This window comes from Neophocaena asiaeorientalis, unplaced genomic scaffold (genome assembly GCF_003031525.2).
Source record: "Neophocaena asiaeorientalis asiaeorientalis breed wild unplaced genomic scaffold, Neophocaena_asiaeorientalis_V1.1 scaffold110, whole genome shotgun sequence".
NCBI classification, from domain to species: domain Eukaryota; kingdom Metazoa; phylum Chordata; class Mammalia; order Artiodactyla; family Phocoenidae; genus Neophocaena; species Neophocaena asiaeorientalis.
The window spans coordinates 5,943,678-5,959,963 of record NW_020175053.1 but is presented as its reverse complement, the minus strand read 5'-3'; the positions used below and the strand labels follow the sequence as shown (position 1 = coordinate 5,959,963).

Genomic DNA, 16,286 nt, shown 5'->3' with positions numbered 1-16,286 from the left:
TAACTTTTTGTCTTCCAGGATGCCATCCAGGGTATCATGTGACATTTACTCATCATGTCTGTTTAGGCCCTTCTGGGCTTTCACAGTTTCTCAGACTCTCCTTGTTTCTATGACACTGACATTGGTGAGGAGGTCTGGTCAGGTATTTTGTAGACTGTCCTGTGCTGGGTTTTACTTGGTGTTTTTCTCATGATTAGGCTTGAGTTATGGGTTTTGAGTAAGCAGATCACAGAGGTAAAGTGATTTCTCATCACTTTATATCAAGGGAACAGGCTCTCAAGGCAACTTATCACTGTTAATATTAACTTTGGTTACCTGCCTGAGGTAGTGCTTGTCAGATTTCTCCACAATGAAGTTAATTTTTTTCCATTTCCATACTTCCTTAGGAGGAAGTCACACTGGGAACCAGCACCTATGGAGGCAGGAGTTAGCTCCACCTCCACACTCCGTGGATGGCTGAGTGTCTACATCAATTATTTGGAATTCTTCTACATAGGAGATTTCTATTCAACCCCATTCATAAAAAACCCTAGGCAGTTACTTATTTTTACCAACATGGACACCTATGGATAGTTTTTTTATTTTTTAAACTTTGTGTTATTATCCAGCAATCCAGATTTGGTTGCTAAGTTCATTCCCACTTTGGCTACTGCGAGCTCTTTCCATTGTTTTCCTTTGACATCATTTCATCCTGTGGATTTGTTTTCTTGGTACTTCCTTACTTTCTGATACAAGATTCAAGATTGGCCTGGCTCATATATTTACTGTCTCAGTCCTAGTGTCAGCCATTTCTTCGAAGAGCTCTGGTTCCTTTTACTAGAAAATGGTATTAAAAAGTTACATATAGCTTCCCGGGCAGCGGGGACGGAGGTGGGCTTGGAGGGCCCACGAAGCCTCGGGGCCAGGGCCAGAGCCGGGATCCCCGCCCGCCCCAGCTTCCGCCGCCGGCCGAGCCCTGCGCCCGCGTCTCCGTCCAGGGTCGCGGTGGCCGGAGGTGCGCCCAGGTCCCCGGGACAGGTGGGCGCAGATGTCGCTTGTGTTGGGGCGGGGGGTGCGGTGCGACGAGGTTCCGGCGCCTCCGCGGTGCATCACAGGTCCGGGGATGGGGGCGCCGCGGCTTGCTACGCTCTCCGCACTTTCCCGGCTCTGAAGCCTCGAGAACACGGCTAGGCAGCAGTAGTTTAATGGGGAATTTGACTGCTGGGAACTAGGGGCCTGCTGGGGTCTCAGTTCTTGGCTGGCCCCGGAACACGAGGTTGCCAGGCGTGTGACGGCAGCAGGTAGGAGTGAGCCGCTGGTGCAGTGATGAGCAGGAAAGGAAGGACACTGGCTTTTGGCCTGTGAACCTAGGCAAGAATGACCAGCCAACACAATCCAGACCAAGGTCCGTGGGCCCAGCTCGGTCCTGTGCGGCTGGTCAGTGGAACAGACCTGCAGGTGTGGCTCGTGTCACTCTCGGACTGGCTTCAGGACAGATCCTGCTGATGAGCCCAGGGCACTGCCCTCAGTCCTCCAGGAGAGGGCGCCTGAGTGGAGCCGGGGCGTGTGCCCGACTCAGCACCGTGACCAAGCATGTCCAGTCAGCCGGCAAGGGCAGTGGGGAGCCGGGGGAAGTCATGGCCTTGGGAATGTCCTCTGATGAAAAAGAACCTGCAGGCTTATAAAATAACTTTTATGTGGAACGTTGGTGTGTTGAAAAGCAGTTCTGCGTGCTTTTCCCCCTTGGTGTGGATCAGCAGTGCTGAGGCAGCAGGTGTGATGCAGAAGTGTGAGCAGAGACCGTCTGGAATCCCCAAACTCCAGGGAAACTAGAGGTGACAGCAAGCCAGTGAAGAGGACAGGAGTTAGGGGGCCGGTGGCAGTGGCGGCAGCCCAGCAGGTGCTCCTCGTCTCAAGGCCCTAATCCTGGCTCCAGCCGGGTGGTCAGGGGAGCTGCAAAGTCTTCTGGGCAAGCAGAGCTCACAGTTCTGAGCTGCTCTTCGCTGTGTTTGGGTCATCTTCCCCCATCCAAGGGGAGAAATCTAGATGAGGTTTAAGAATTAGTGCTTTAAGAATGTGGATCTCATAGTTGAAAACTTGGAACACGTGTTTTCAGCACAAGGTGTTAAAGTGAACGGAAGGATTTAACGCCTTTTCAAGGAGGGTGTCTCCCTGTGGCAGAACTAGAGAATAAATGGGTCTTGAATAAAAAAAAAAAAAAAACCAAACATATGGTTACCAAAGGGCACACAATGATTCTCTAACATAGTATCCTAAGTGAAAGAAGCCAGGCTCAAAAGGATGCATACTGTATGACTCCATTTATATAATATTCTTGTAAAGATAAGACTACAGGGACAGAAAATAGATCAGTGGCTAAGAAGTGGGGGAGGGACTGACTACAAGTGAGTATGGGAGAATTTCCTAGCATAATGCAATTGTTCTATATCTTGATTGTGGTGGTTTTTACATAACTATATACATTTGTCAAAATAGGTAGAACCATGTAATAGAATAGGTGAAATTTATAATTATATAATTTAGAGTTATACATACCTTAAATAAAAATACAGTAAAAAACCTTTCCAAGAAAACCGTAAAAAAAAAGAAGCCAAGGGATAAATTAGGATGATGGGATTAACAAATACAAACTATTTCATATAAAACAGATATTCAACAAGTATCTATGTACACAAAGGAAGGGCTATCAATGCTCTCTAATAACCTACATGGGAAAGGAAGCAAAAGATGCATAGATATATGTACACGCATAACGGAGAAGATTCTCTTTCCTACAAAATACACAACATTGTATATCAATGTTACTCCAAATAAAATAAAAATTAATCTAATTTAAAAATGATAATGAGAGAGACGATTTGGGTGTATGTTCTGGTACATTCCACTCTAACTTACAAGGGCCAAAGAGGATTTTTCCTAAGGCTCTGGTTGCCGGGATAAACACAGTTGGGCCTGAGGAAATCCTGCTATTTGTGGCCGTTTCCCACAAAAGCAACCTCAAAAAGATTGTTTATGGGTAATGATATTCACAGCAACTGCTGGGCTCTAAATGATACTTGCCCTCAAAAAAGATCCAGGCCTAAAAGTTCGAAAATAATTGAAGACATGGCACTCTTTCCAGAAGGCAATTTCGACAGGTAAATTCTACTCAACACTGATTATGAATAAAAACAGCCCATCAGAACATGCTCTACATAGCAATTAGCAGAGACATGCAAATCAAAACTACACCGAGGGATCACTGGCACCGGTGTAAATAACCATTATCAAAAACTGACAATGAATCAATGGTGTAGAGGGTATGGAGAAAAGGAAACCCTTTTATGGTGATGGTGGGATGTAAATGGTAACAGCCACTACAGAGAACATTATGGAACTGCGTTTAAAAAGTAAAAATAGTGCTACCATATGATCTGGCAGTGCTACCTCTAAGACTATATGCAGAGAATACTGGAAATCAAAAAGACACATGCACCCAAGCATGCACTGCAGCACCATTTACAATACCGAACACGTGGAGACATACAAAATGTCCACGGACAGATGAACAGATAAAAAAGATGTGATACGTGTACACAATGGTATCATTCCGCCATGTAAAAGAATGAGATAATGCCATTTGCTGGAACATAGATAAACCTAGAGGTAATCAGATTATGTAAAGTAAGTCAGAATCAGAAAGATAAATATCATGATATCACTTATAAGTGGAATCTAAAAATAAACACCATTGAAATAATTGAGAAAACATAAACACACTCAGGGATTTAAAAAGAAAATATATGGTTACCAAAGTGGACAGAAGGGGTCAGGGATTAATTAAGAGGATGGGATTAATAAATTCAAATTATTTCATATAAAAAAGATATGGGGCTTCCCCTCATGGGTTCAAGCCCTAGTCTGGGAAGATCCCACATGCTGCAGAGCAACTAAGCCTGCGCACCACAACTACTGAGCCTGCACTCTAAAGCCTGTGAGCCACAACTACTGAGCCCACACACCACCACTATTGAAGCCCACACACCTAGAGCCCATGCTCCGCAACAAGAGAAGCCATAGCAATGAGAAGCCCGCACGCTGCAACGAAGAGTACCCCCACTCGCCGCAACTAGAGAAAGCCTGAGCACAGCAACAAAGACCCAAGGCAGCCAAAAATAAATAAATAAAATAAATAAATTTTAAAAAAGATATGGAGCAAGGTCTTACGTATACCAAAGAAGAGCTATCAACTCTAATAACCTATATGGGAAAAGAAGCCGAAGAGGCATAGATATATGTAAATGTTTAAAGGAAAAAGATTCTCTATACCCACAAACAACACAACATTGTATATCTGTGTTACTCCAATAAAAAATAAAAATTAATGTAATTTATTATTTTTTAAATAGATTTATTTTATTTATTTTATTTCTGGCTGAGTTGGGTCTTCATTGCAGTGTGCGGGCTTCTCATTGCGAGGGCTTCTCTTATTGCGGAGCATGGGCTCTAGGCGCACAGGCTTCAGTAGCTGTGGCTCACCGGCTCTAGAGCACAGGCTTAGTAGTTGTGGCGCATGGGCTTAGTTGCTTCGCAGCATGTGGGATCTTCCCAGACCAGGGCTCGAACCCATGTTCCCTGCATTGGCAGGCAATTCTTAACCACTGCGCCACCAGGGAAGCCCAATTAATGTAATTTAAAAAGTGGTAATGAAATATCACAAAAACAAACAACCCAATCCAAAAATTGGCAGAAGACCTAAATAGACATTTCTCCAAAGAAGATAAACAGATTGCCAGCAAACACAAGAAACAATGCTCAACATCATTAATCATTAGAGAAATACAAATCAAAACTACAATGAGATATCATCTCACACCAGTCAGAATGGCCATCATCAAAAAATCTACAAACAATAAATGCTGGAGAGGGTGTGGAGAAAAGGGAACCCCCTTGCACTGTTGGTGGGAATGTAAATTGATACAGCCACTATGGAGAACAGTATGGAGGTTACTTAAAATACTAAAAACAGAACTACCATACGACATAGCAATCCCACTACTGGGCATATACCCTGAGAAAAGCATAATTCAAAAAGAGTCATGTACCACAATGTTCACTGCAGCTCTATTTACAATAGCAAGGACATGGAAGCAACCTAAGTGTCCATCGACAGATGAATGCATAAAGAAGATGTGGCACATATATACAATGGAATATTACTCAGCCATAAAAAGAAACGAAATCGAGTTATTTGTAGTGAGGTGGATGGACCTAGAGTCTGTCATACAGAGTGAAGTAAGTCAGAAAGAGAAAAACAAATACCGTATGCTAACACATATATATGGAATCTAAAAAAAAAAAAGATCATGAAGAACCTAGGGGCAGGATGGGAAAAAAGACACAGACCTGCTAGAGAGTGGACTTGAGGACATGGGGAGGGGGAAGGGTAAGCTGGGACGAAGTGAGAGAGTGGCATGGACATATATACACTACCAAATGTAAAACAGATGGCTAGTGGGAATAGCATAGTGCATAGCACAAGGAGATCAGCTTGGTGCTTTGTGACCACCTAGAGGGGTGGGATAGGGAGGGTGGGAGGGAGGGAGACATAAGACGGAAGAGATATGGGGATAAATGAATATGTATAGCTGATTCACTTTGTTATAAAGCAGAAACTAACACACCATTGTAAAGCAATTATACTCCAATAAAGATGTTAAAAAAAAAGAAGACAGAAAGATAATTTTTGTAAAGAAAACAACTCTTTGTAACATGAATAAAAGCTAATCAGTTCTATGCATCCAAAAAAAAAAAAAAGTGGTAATGAGACAAAATTTGGGTGTTTGTTCTGGCACATTCCACTCCAATTTACAAGCCCCAAACAGGATTTCCACGAAGGCTCTGGTTGCCGGGGCAACCAGAGTTGGGCCCGAGGAGATTCTGCCGCCTTGTGGCTGTTTCCCGCAAAAGCAACCTCAAAACGATTAATTATGGGCATTTAATATTCACAAGGACTGCTGGGCTCTAAATGACACTTGTCCTCAAAATATGTCCAGGCCTAAATGTTTGAAAATAATTGAAAACACGGCACACTTCCCGGAAGGCAATTTCAACAGGTAAATTCTACTCACACTGTTTATGAAGAATAACAGCACAAGAAACATGCTCAACATAGCAGTTAGCAGACACATGCAAATCAAAACTACAATGAGGGATCAGCTTGCACTGGTCTAAAACACCATTACCCAAATTTACAATGAATAAATGGTGGAAAGAGCATGGAGAAAGGACATGGTTTTATGTTGCTTGTGGGATGTAAATGGTAAGAGCCACTATAGAGAACATTACGGAAGTGGCTTTAAAAGGTAAAAAAGGATCTACCATATGATCCGGCAGTGCTACCCCTAAGAGAATATGCGGAGAAAACCAGAATTCGAAAAGACACGTGCACCCAAGCGTGCACTGCAGCACCATTTACAATATCCAAGATGTGGCGACATACAAAATGTCCATGGACAGATGAACAGATAAAAAAGATGTGATACATGTACACAATGGTATCTGACTCCGCTATGTAAAAGAATGAATTAATGCCATTTGCAGGAACATAGAGAAAACCAGAGATAATCATACTAAGTGAAGTAAGTCAGAATCAGAAAGACAAATATTATATGATATCACTTATAGTTGGAATCTAAAAATATGTACCATTGAAATAATTTAGAAAATATAAATAGACTCAGGGACTTAAGAAGCAAACATGGGGCTTCCCTGGTGGCACAGTGGTTGAGAGTCCACCTGCCGATGCAGGGGACACGGGTTCGTGCCCCGGTCTGGGAAGATCCCACATGCTGCGGAGCGGCTGGGCCCATGAGCCATGGCCGCTGAGCCTGCGCGTCCGAAGCCTGTGCTCCTCAACGGGAGAGGCCCCCATACAGAAAAAAAAAAAAAAAAAAGCAAACATGGTTACCAAAGGGGACCGAAGGGAACAAGGGATAAATTAGGAGAAAGGGATTAACAAATATAACCTATTTCATATAAAACAGATATTCAACAAGGATCTATGTATACCAAGGAAGGGCTTACAACACTCTCATAACCATTATGCGAAAAGAAGCTGAACATGCACAGACATACGTATATGTATAAATGAAAATGATTCTGTATACCTGCAACATATACAACAGTCTATATAAATGTCACTCCAATAAAAAAATTAATCGAATTTAAAAATTGGTAATGAGACACAAGATTTGGGTGTTTGTTCTGGCACATTCCTCTCCAATTGACAAGCCACAAACAGGGTTTCCCCTCAGGCTCTGGTAGCCGGGGCAGAGTTGGGTCCGAGGTAATCCTGCCGCCTGGTAGCCCTTTCCCAAAAAACAACCTGAAAGCGATTGCTTATGGGCACTTAATATTCACAAGGACTGCTGGGCTCTAAATATTATTTGCCCTCAAATAATGTCCAGGCCAAAGTGTTCAAAAATAACTGAAAACACAGCACACTTTCAAGAAGGCAATTTCAACAGGTAAATTCTACTCACACTGATTATGAATAAAAACAGCCCATAAGAACATGCTCAATATAGCAATAAGCAGAGACATGCAAATCAAAACTACAACAAGGGATCACCTGGCACCGGTGTGAATAAACATCATCAAAAAGCGACAATGATAAATGGTGAAGAGAGCATTCAGAAAAGGAAATGTTTTTATGCTGCTTGTGGGATGTAAACGGTAAGAGACACTATAGGGAACATTATGGAAGTGCCTTTAAAATGTAAAAAAGAATCTACCATATGATTACATACAAAACAGATCTTCAACAAGGATCTGTGTATACCAAAGGAAGTCTATCAACACTCTCTAATAACCATTATGGGAAGTGCCTTTAAAATGTAAAAAAGTATCTACCATATGATCTGCAGTGCTACCCCTAAGACTATATGCAGAGAATACCAGAATTCAAACAGACATGTACCCAAGCGCGCACTGCAGCACCATTTACAATACCCAAGATGTGGAGACATACAAAATGTCCATGGACAGATAAAAAAGGTGTGATACATGTATACAATGGTATATGACTCCGCCATGTAAAAGAATGAAATAATTCCATTTGCAGGAACGTAGAGAAAACTAGAGATAATCATACTAAGTAAGTCAGAATCAGAAAGACAAATATTATGACATCACTTATAGTTGGAATCTAAAAATACACACCATTGAAATAATTTAGAAAAGATAAACAGACTCGGGGACTTAAAAAGCGAACATATGGTTACGAAAGGGGACAGAAAGGGGCAAGGGATAAATTAGGAGGATGGGATTAACAAATACAAACTATTACATACAAAACAGATCTTCAACAAGGATCTGTGTATACCAAAGGAAGTCTATCAACACTCTTTAATAACCATTATGGGAAAAGAAGCCGAACATGCATAGATATATGTATATGTTTAACGGAAAAATATTCTCTAGCCCTACAACAAACACAACCTTGTATATCGATGTTACTGCAATAAAAAATAAAAATTAATCTAATTTAAAAAGTGTTAATGAGACACAAGATTTGGGTGTTTGTTCTGGCATATTCCACTCTAATTTACAACCCCCAACAGGATTTCCCCTAAGGCTCTGGTTGCCGGGGCAACCAGAGTTGGGCCCAAGGAAATTCTGCCACCTTGTGGCCGTTTCCCACAAAAGCAACCTGAAAGCGATTGGTTGGGGGCACTTAATTTTCACAAGGCCTGCTGTGCTCTAAATGATACTTGCCCTCAAACAATGTCCAGGTCTAAGTGTTCGAAAATAACTGAAAACAGGGCACACTTTCAAGAAGGCAATTTCAACAGGTAAATTCTACTCACCCTGATTATGAATAGACACCCCATAAGAACATTCTCAACATAGCGGTTAGCAGAGACATGCAAATCACAACTAAAATGAGGGATCACCTGGCTCCCGTCTGAGAGGCCATCATCAAAAATCGACAATGAATAAACGGTGGAGAAAGCATGGAGAAAAGGAAATACTTTTATGGTCCTAGGGAGATGTAAACGGTTACAACCACTACAGAGAACATTATGGAAGTGCCTATAAAAGATGAAAAAGGATCTACCGTATGATCCGGCAGTGCTACCCCTAAAGAGTATCACGCAGGAGATAGATGGGCTCCAGGCTAGACATTTACAACTGGCCTCCTGTTCACACTTCTTGGGGTGAGAAGAAGACGGGCTCCAGGCCAGACATTCATTACCAGCCCCCTGTTTACATTTCCTGAAGCAAGAGACAAACGGGCTCCAGGACTACAGATTTATGACTGGACTCCTGTCTATATTTCGAGACCTGCACCTCGAAAAAACCATCAACAGAAATAGGGTAAATAACTGGACATTGGACATTTTTATGGCAGGGACAGAGTGGGACTAAACCCTGTTAAAAGATCAAGAAGGGCTTCCCTGGTGGCGCAGCGGTTAAGAATCTGCCTGCCAATGCAGGGGACACGGGTTCAAGCCCTGGTCCGGGAAGATCCCACATGCCGCGGAGCAACTAAGCCCGTGCGCCACAACTACTGTGCCTGCGCTCTAGAGCCTGTAAGCCACAACTACTGAGCCCATGTGCCACAACTACTGAAGCCTGTGCACCAAAACGAAGAGTAACCCCCACTCACCACAACTGGAGAAAGCCTGCACGCGGCAACAAAGACCAACGCAGCCAAAAATAAATAAAATTAAAAAAACAAAACTATGCAATGTATTGAACAACTGTAAAGGTGTGAAGTAAAAACACATGATCATATCAATTATTGCAGAAGAAGCTATAATCAAAATCCAGTGCTATTTCATGACACAAACACTCAAGAAAGTAGGAATAAAAGGAAATTTGTTCAATATGAAAAAGAGTAGTATACAAAGCCACAGCAAACATCACGCTCAATGCTAAAAACTAAAAGATTTACTCCTGAAATCAAGAACAAGCCCAGTAAGCTGGCTTTCACCACTGTTAATAACATACTGGAAGTTCTACCCAGAGTTTTGAGGAAAGAAAGAAAAGGCATCCATGTGTGAATGGAAAAATTACAACTGTCTATTCACAGAACACAGATCACACCATCTTACATATAAAACTTCCTATAACAACAAAAAATTATTTGACTAGTCAATAATTCAGCAAAGTTATAGGAAAAAAATGTCAATTCACAAAAATCGTATCTTATACGTATATACTAGCAATAAATAATCTGAAAAGAACTTATGAAAACAATTCCATTTTAAATAATGTCAACATTAATATTTAGGAATATATTTAATCAAGATACAAGACTTGCTTTTATGTATCTAAAGTTGTATGTTTGAAATTATTGGAAAGTAAATTACTTTTCAGAACACCATGTCAAAACCATGCCAGAAAAGCAGAGAAAACATCAAACTTCCATATAGAGGCAAGCCTTACCCAGATCCAGTTCACCCAAAGTCCACATGTAATTTAGAAACTATATTAGGACTTCCCAATATAAAGGACTTCCCTTTCTTCCCTGTTGTGGATGACCTGGATGTGGTAGAAACAGTGGGATTCCAATTTTCCACATCATTCCACCAAAAAATTATTAGAAATAATAAATGTAAAGATGCAAAATCAACACACAAAAATCAATTGTGTTTCTAAACACTAATAATGAACCATCAGAAAGAGAGAAAAAAACCCTATTTACAATTGCATCAGAAAGAACAAAATACCAAGGAATAAATTTAACCAAGGATGTGAAAGACCTGTACACTGAAAACTTTAAGACATTGATGAAGAAATTGAAGAAGACACAAATTAATGGAAAGATACCCCGTGGTCATGGAATGCAAGAATTACTGTTGTTAAAATGCCCATTCTACCCAAAGCAATGTACACACTAAATGCAAGCCCTCCTGAAATTCCAATGGTAACTTCCACAGAAATAGAGCAAATCCTCCTAATATTTGTGTGGAACCACAAAGGACCCCGAATAGCCAAAGCGACCCTGAGAAAGGAGAACAGGCTGGAGGCATCTCCCTCCCTAACTTCACAGTCTATTGAGAAGCTACAGTCACCAAAACAGTGCAGAATTGGCACAAAAACAGGCACAGGGACCAGAGGAACAGGACAGAAAGCCCAGAATTAAACCCATACGGGTGGGGTCCGTTAATTTATGACAAAGGGCCAAGGACACACCAAGGGGAAGGACAGCCCCCACAATAAACAGTGCTGGGAAAACTGGACACCCCATAACTCACACCGGCTACACTGGACACCAAACCGGCTACACTGCACACTGCATACCGGCTACACTGCACACCAGCTTTCCACATCAAGCCCCTCTGGGTCGTCTGAAAACAGACCCCCGCCCCTCAGCAGTCAGCCACCCACAGGAAGCTTCTCCTCACTTCTCAATTTTTCTCACCTTTTCCTCCCAGCATCGTCTGGGTCGTCAGGAAACCCAGCTCCCGTCAGCGTGGACGCAGCTCCACTTTGTCCTGAAGCCGAAACCCCAGCAAGTCCTAAGGAGACTGAGCTCTTATCAGCAGAGAAGCTGACCCCGGCGCCCCAGCCAAAGCTCCCGTGGTGCCTGCGGAGACACAACTCCTCTCCGCTGCGCTCGAGCCGAGCCGGCAGAGAGCGCGCATGCGCTGTGGGTCAGAGAGGCGAGCTCAGCGCCACCCTGTGGTTAGTGAGGGAAGTGCAGGCCGTGCCTCCCTCCCAGGTCACTGGAGACAGCACCGCCTGCTGGCAGAACTGCTGAATCCATTACACTGTGGAAATTCAAACTGAAATGGAGACAATATCCCATAACTTTTCTAAAAATAGTTGAAGAACAATGAATTGGAAACCATATGGAATGAAATAAATGTAGACGCAAACTTTACAACTTACACCAAATTCACTCAAAATTATTCATGGACAAATTTTAAATGCAAAACTATTCAAAATTATAGAAGAAAGCATAAAAGAAAATTGACATGAGCTTGGGTTTGATCATATAGTTCACGAGCTTTGTGGTTTTAACACACAACACAAACAAGCAACCCAGAAAGAAAAACAAGGGATTCTGTGGACTTCATAAAATTAAAGATTTCTACTGGGTGGAAAACCTCATTCATAAAATTAAAAGAGGGACTTCCCTGGTGGCACAGTGGCTAAGAATCCGCCTGCCAATGCAGGGGACACAGGTTGGAGCCCTGGTCGGGGAAGATCCCACATGCTGTGGAGCAACTAAGCCTTTGCACCACAAGTACTGAGCCTGCACTCAAGAGCCCATGTTCCGCAACAAGAGAAGCCACTGCAACGTGCAGCAACAAAGACCCAACAGAGCCAAAAATAAATAAATAAAATAAATAAATTTATATTAAAAAAACCTCAAAACTCAAATTACCAGTGTCAGGAAGGTAGAAGGTCATCACTACAGTCCTCTCAGACATTAAAAGGATTATAAAGGAATATATACTTATAAATTGAAAAACTTACATGATATGGACCAATTCTTTGAAAGATATAAATAAAAACTCAAAGGAAAATAGATAAACTGAATAGTCCTATATCTATTAAAGAATTTGAATTCACAGTTGAGAACCTACAAACAACAACAACAAAAAAAAGCCATCTGTGAATTCTGCCAAACATTTAAAATAGAAATAGTATTAATTCTACAAATCTTTTCCAGAACATAAAAGAGGAAGAAACACTTCCTATCTCATTCTATGATACCAGCATGACTTTAACACCAAAACCAGAGAGCAATATTATTTTTTTTTAAAAAATCAATATCCCTCATAAACATAGACACAAAAATCCTCAACAAAGTATTAGCAAATTGAATTCAACAATGTATATAAAGGATAACACATCATGACCAGCTCAGGTTTATCCCAGGAAGGCAAGGCTGCGTCAACATTTGAAAATCAATCAATGCAATTCACCATATTAATAGACTAAAAAAGAAAAACCATATGATCATCTCAACTGACACAAAAAAGCATGTGACAAAATTTAACATCCATTCCTGGGCAAACTAGGAATAAAAGGGATGGCATCACAGGAAAGGAAAAGAAAAAAGAAAAACAAAACCCAAAACATGGCGCCTGCCAGCTCCCATTCCTGGAGAGAATCCCACCAGGCCTCTGCCCCTCAGACCAATGCTTTTAACTGGGAAATGAGTCTCCTTCACACCCAAGTCTGGGCACTGTTCAAAGGGCTGCCTCTGCGCTGGGCCCTGGGGTGCGGGAGTCTACATGCGGGCCTGTAAGAGCCGTTCCTCAGCTGGCTGGGCCCCGCAGGTCTTCAAAACCAGATGCTGGGGGCTCGTCTCTCAGGAGCCGGTCTTAACAGTTGGGCTGCTGATGTGGGGTAGAACTCTCAGCTCCCCAGGGAGAAGCTCCGGGTTTTGAGTTCCCTCCCGGTTGTGGGTCGCTGGACCACAGGTGGGGTTAATGGAGAGATCGTGTCTCTGCCTTTCCTACCACCTTCAGTGTGCCTTCCCTCTCATTTGCCCGATGGGAAAGGGTCGATCTGCCAGTTTTTAGGTTTTTTTCAGAAGAAACTTCTCCATGTACAGCTGTAGAGTCGGCGTGTCTGCAGGAAGAGGTGGGTTTAGGATTTCCTACACTGGCATCTTGAACCAGATCCTAGATAATTCATGTTTCTTATCATTTTTGAGCCACAGACAGATCCCCAGATAATCTGATGAAAGCTCTGGGCCCTCTCACAGTAAAATATATACACACACATATGTAGGGTAGTTCACAAACAATCTCTGGAGGTTATGAAACCCTCGAAGGCCTTCCAGGGCCTTCCAGGAACCACAGGGCCCAGCATGAAGCCCCATCCCAGGGACTCGGCGCTGCATTCCCCCCATGCCTTTCCACAGAACTACAACACTCTAGGGCCTCCTTTTCACCCTTTAAAGCCCATGCCTCTTCCCACCTTCCCTAAACCTTCTAACAACCCCACTCTGAGCTGATCTGCCCCTCTGCAGAATCCTTCATCTACACAAGCCATGTGGTTCTAGGATTATCATAGACCCCCTGCTTTTCTTGTCCAGGACTTAATGTTGTCTCCAGAGGATAAACTTTGCACACAATAGGTTCTCAGTTTTGTAATCTGTCAATATTGTTTGGCTTAACACCCCAGGTATACCTCACAGAGGCTAGTCTTTGAATATCCCTTAAATGGCATTTCTCATGCACCATAGAACATGGTCCTGAGCTTTGATTACTCTGGGAAAATGTTACTGGGGCTCAGCACAAAAATAGCCTTTGGGAGGAAAGTTAAAACAACTGGGTAGGGAATCACATCTCCTTTAACATATCAGAGGTAAGTATTGCCTTTAACCAAAACAGACTATTTTTCTTGTATTTTTCCTTTCTTCTCACTGATATACAAACTGAGGCACACAGATATTTGCTCCTAGTCCCATAAAATATCTCTGAAGCCCAAACTGGATTGAAAGTGGACAGCAGTGGCCCTTTCAGTTTCTAAAATGCTACTAAGTAAAACAATACAAAATGTCAAACACCAAGAAGCACATCACAGCGTCTAGGTAAACCCTTCCTCGATGTGTAAACGGAATTAAAGCCGAGGGGTCATATCTGACTAAAGAGAAAGTACTCACCTGGGGCACATGGAGCCAGCAGGAAGGAAGGTTTACTAGCTCCGGGATGCAAAGCAGGAGGGAGTCAGGAGCGTTCCCCTGACAACGAAGAAAGAACTTTGGAGAAGCGTGGGATCACTCTGCTTCACTCGGTTTGGGGACAAGAGCCCCAATCTCCTAAGTGCCTGAGGCTAGGGTAAACTCAAGGTGAAAATAAGAGCTGCCGCCCCCCCAGGAAGCTGATCGAGCTTTAGCATGAGGCTGAGCTGTCTGCCAGGGTCCCATGAAGGCACAGATTGAGATTAGGGCTTCTAGGATGAGGCAGGTCTGGATTTGAGTCTCATTTCTACAACTTCTAACTTCTGACCCTAACCCTAACCACCCTGAATCCTCCCCCTTGCGATGTCGGAGTCGACGGGTTCTGTGACTGTGGGAAGAGGAGCGCTGGGAGGGGCCATCATGGAGGAGGCACTGAGGATGCTCCCAGCCATGAAGAGAGAAGACCCCTTCCTGCCACATTTGCCTCCAAGACAACCAGCTCTGTCACCATGTTCCTTCCTCTTCTCATTGCTAACCTGCCAAGCACAGCCTGTCCTTCCTGCCTTCTGAGGTCTGAAACATACCCTCCGGAGGACTGGAGCTGTGACGCCTGCAGGCCCTGGAGTGAGGGACGGGGACAGGGCAGGAGGGGTGGGAAGACGGCACCAATGCCCGTGACCAGGGTGCTCGGCTTCCACAATCCTGCAGGGAAGGCCAAGCAGAGCTGTCCCCATGGGAGGACCAGCCTGACATGGAGAAGACGGCCTGGTGTGTGAGCTGCCAAAACGTCCCTGGATTCCTGGCCCCGTGAGGCCAAGGAGGACTGACTCGCACAGATTTGCCCCCCAGGAAGGTGTTCAGGTGCAGCCAATGAAACACCCTGTTGGCTGCGAGATTCCATGGAGCATCAAGGCACATTGCAAGTTGGTCTCAGACCCTGCTTTGCCCTTTCCAGACCCTGACTTCTGTTCATCAACCCAGACTCAGTTCACCTTGCCTGCAGCCCTGCAGGTGGCTATGGCAACCAGTACTGCTCCACCAGCTGCCTGGAAACTGGCCCAAGCTCACTCTTATCAGCAACCCCCTTCCTTCCGATCAGGATTCACGTGAGCCCTACTGAAGGTGGGGGAGCCCTCCCTGGCCCCAGCTCAGCGCGGTAAGCCATGTCTTCCACCCCAGTTGACACTGGCTCACCTGCATTGCCTCCAAGGCTCAGGCACAACACGCCGAAACCTAAAGCACTTACATTTCCAGGTAAGAGAGAAGCAGGCCGCCACATGCTGTGGTTGGTTTTAAAGGCCATTGCTGCCAATAGAGCTTGTCAGAGGAGGCCCTGAACCCTGGGATCTGGTCCTGAAGAAGACCAGTGAGGCTGTAGCTGTCCTGCTGTCTGGTCACTCGCCAAGAGAGCCACCCCATCCTGCTCAGACCAAGAGCAGCTACAAGTGCAAGTCCCAATTTTCATCACATGGTTCTTCCAGAGGAAGACACGAGGAAGAAGTAGAAAATTAGGTCAGGCTGGGAGACAGGCAAGATATTCCAGCTAAGAACATCCAAGGTGCCACGAAGAGAACACAGGAAATAGCACAGAGGGAGAAACCTGTGAAAACCAAAAGAGCAGACCTGGAAGCCTGTTAGATGCTGGACAGAG

At 43.7% G+C, this 16,286-nt stretch overlaps 1 long non-coding RNA gene across 1 annotated transcript; it reads right to left on the bottom strand.

Moving 5' to 3' along the window:
• Nucleotides 1–541: 541 nt before the first annotated feature.
• Nucleotides 542–11,593, bottom strand: LOC112412180 (uncharacterized). Its single transcript, XR_003005747.1, has 2 exons — nucleotides 11,414–11,593; nucleotides 542–2,021 (listed from the first exon to the last, which is right to left on the bottom strand). It is a non-coding gene; the product is annotated as an uncharacterized LOC112412180 (long non-coding RNA).
• Nucleotides 11,594–16,286: the final 4,693 nt, after the last annotated feature.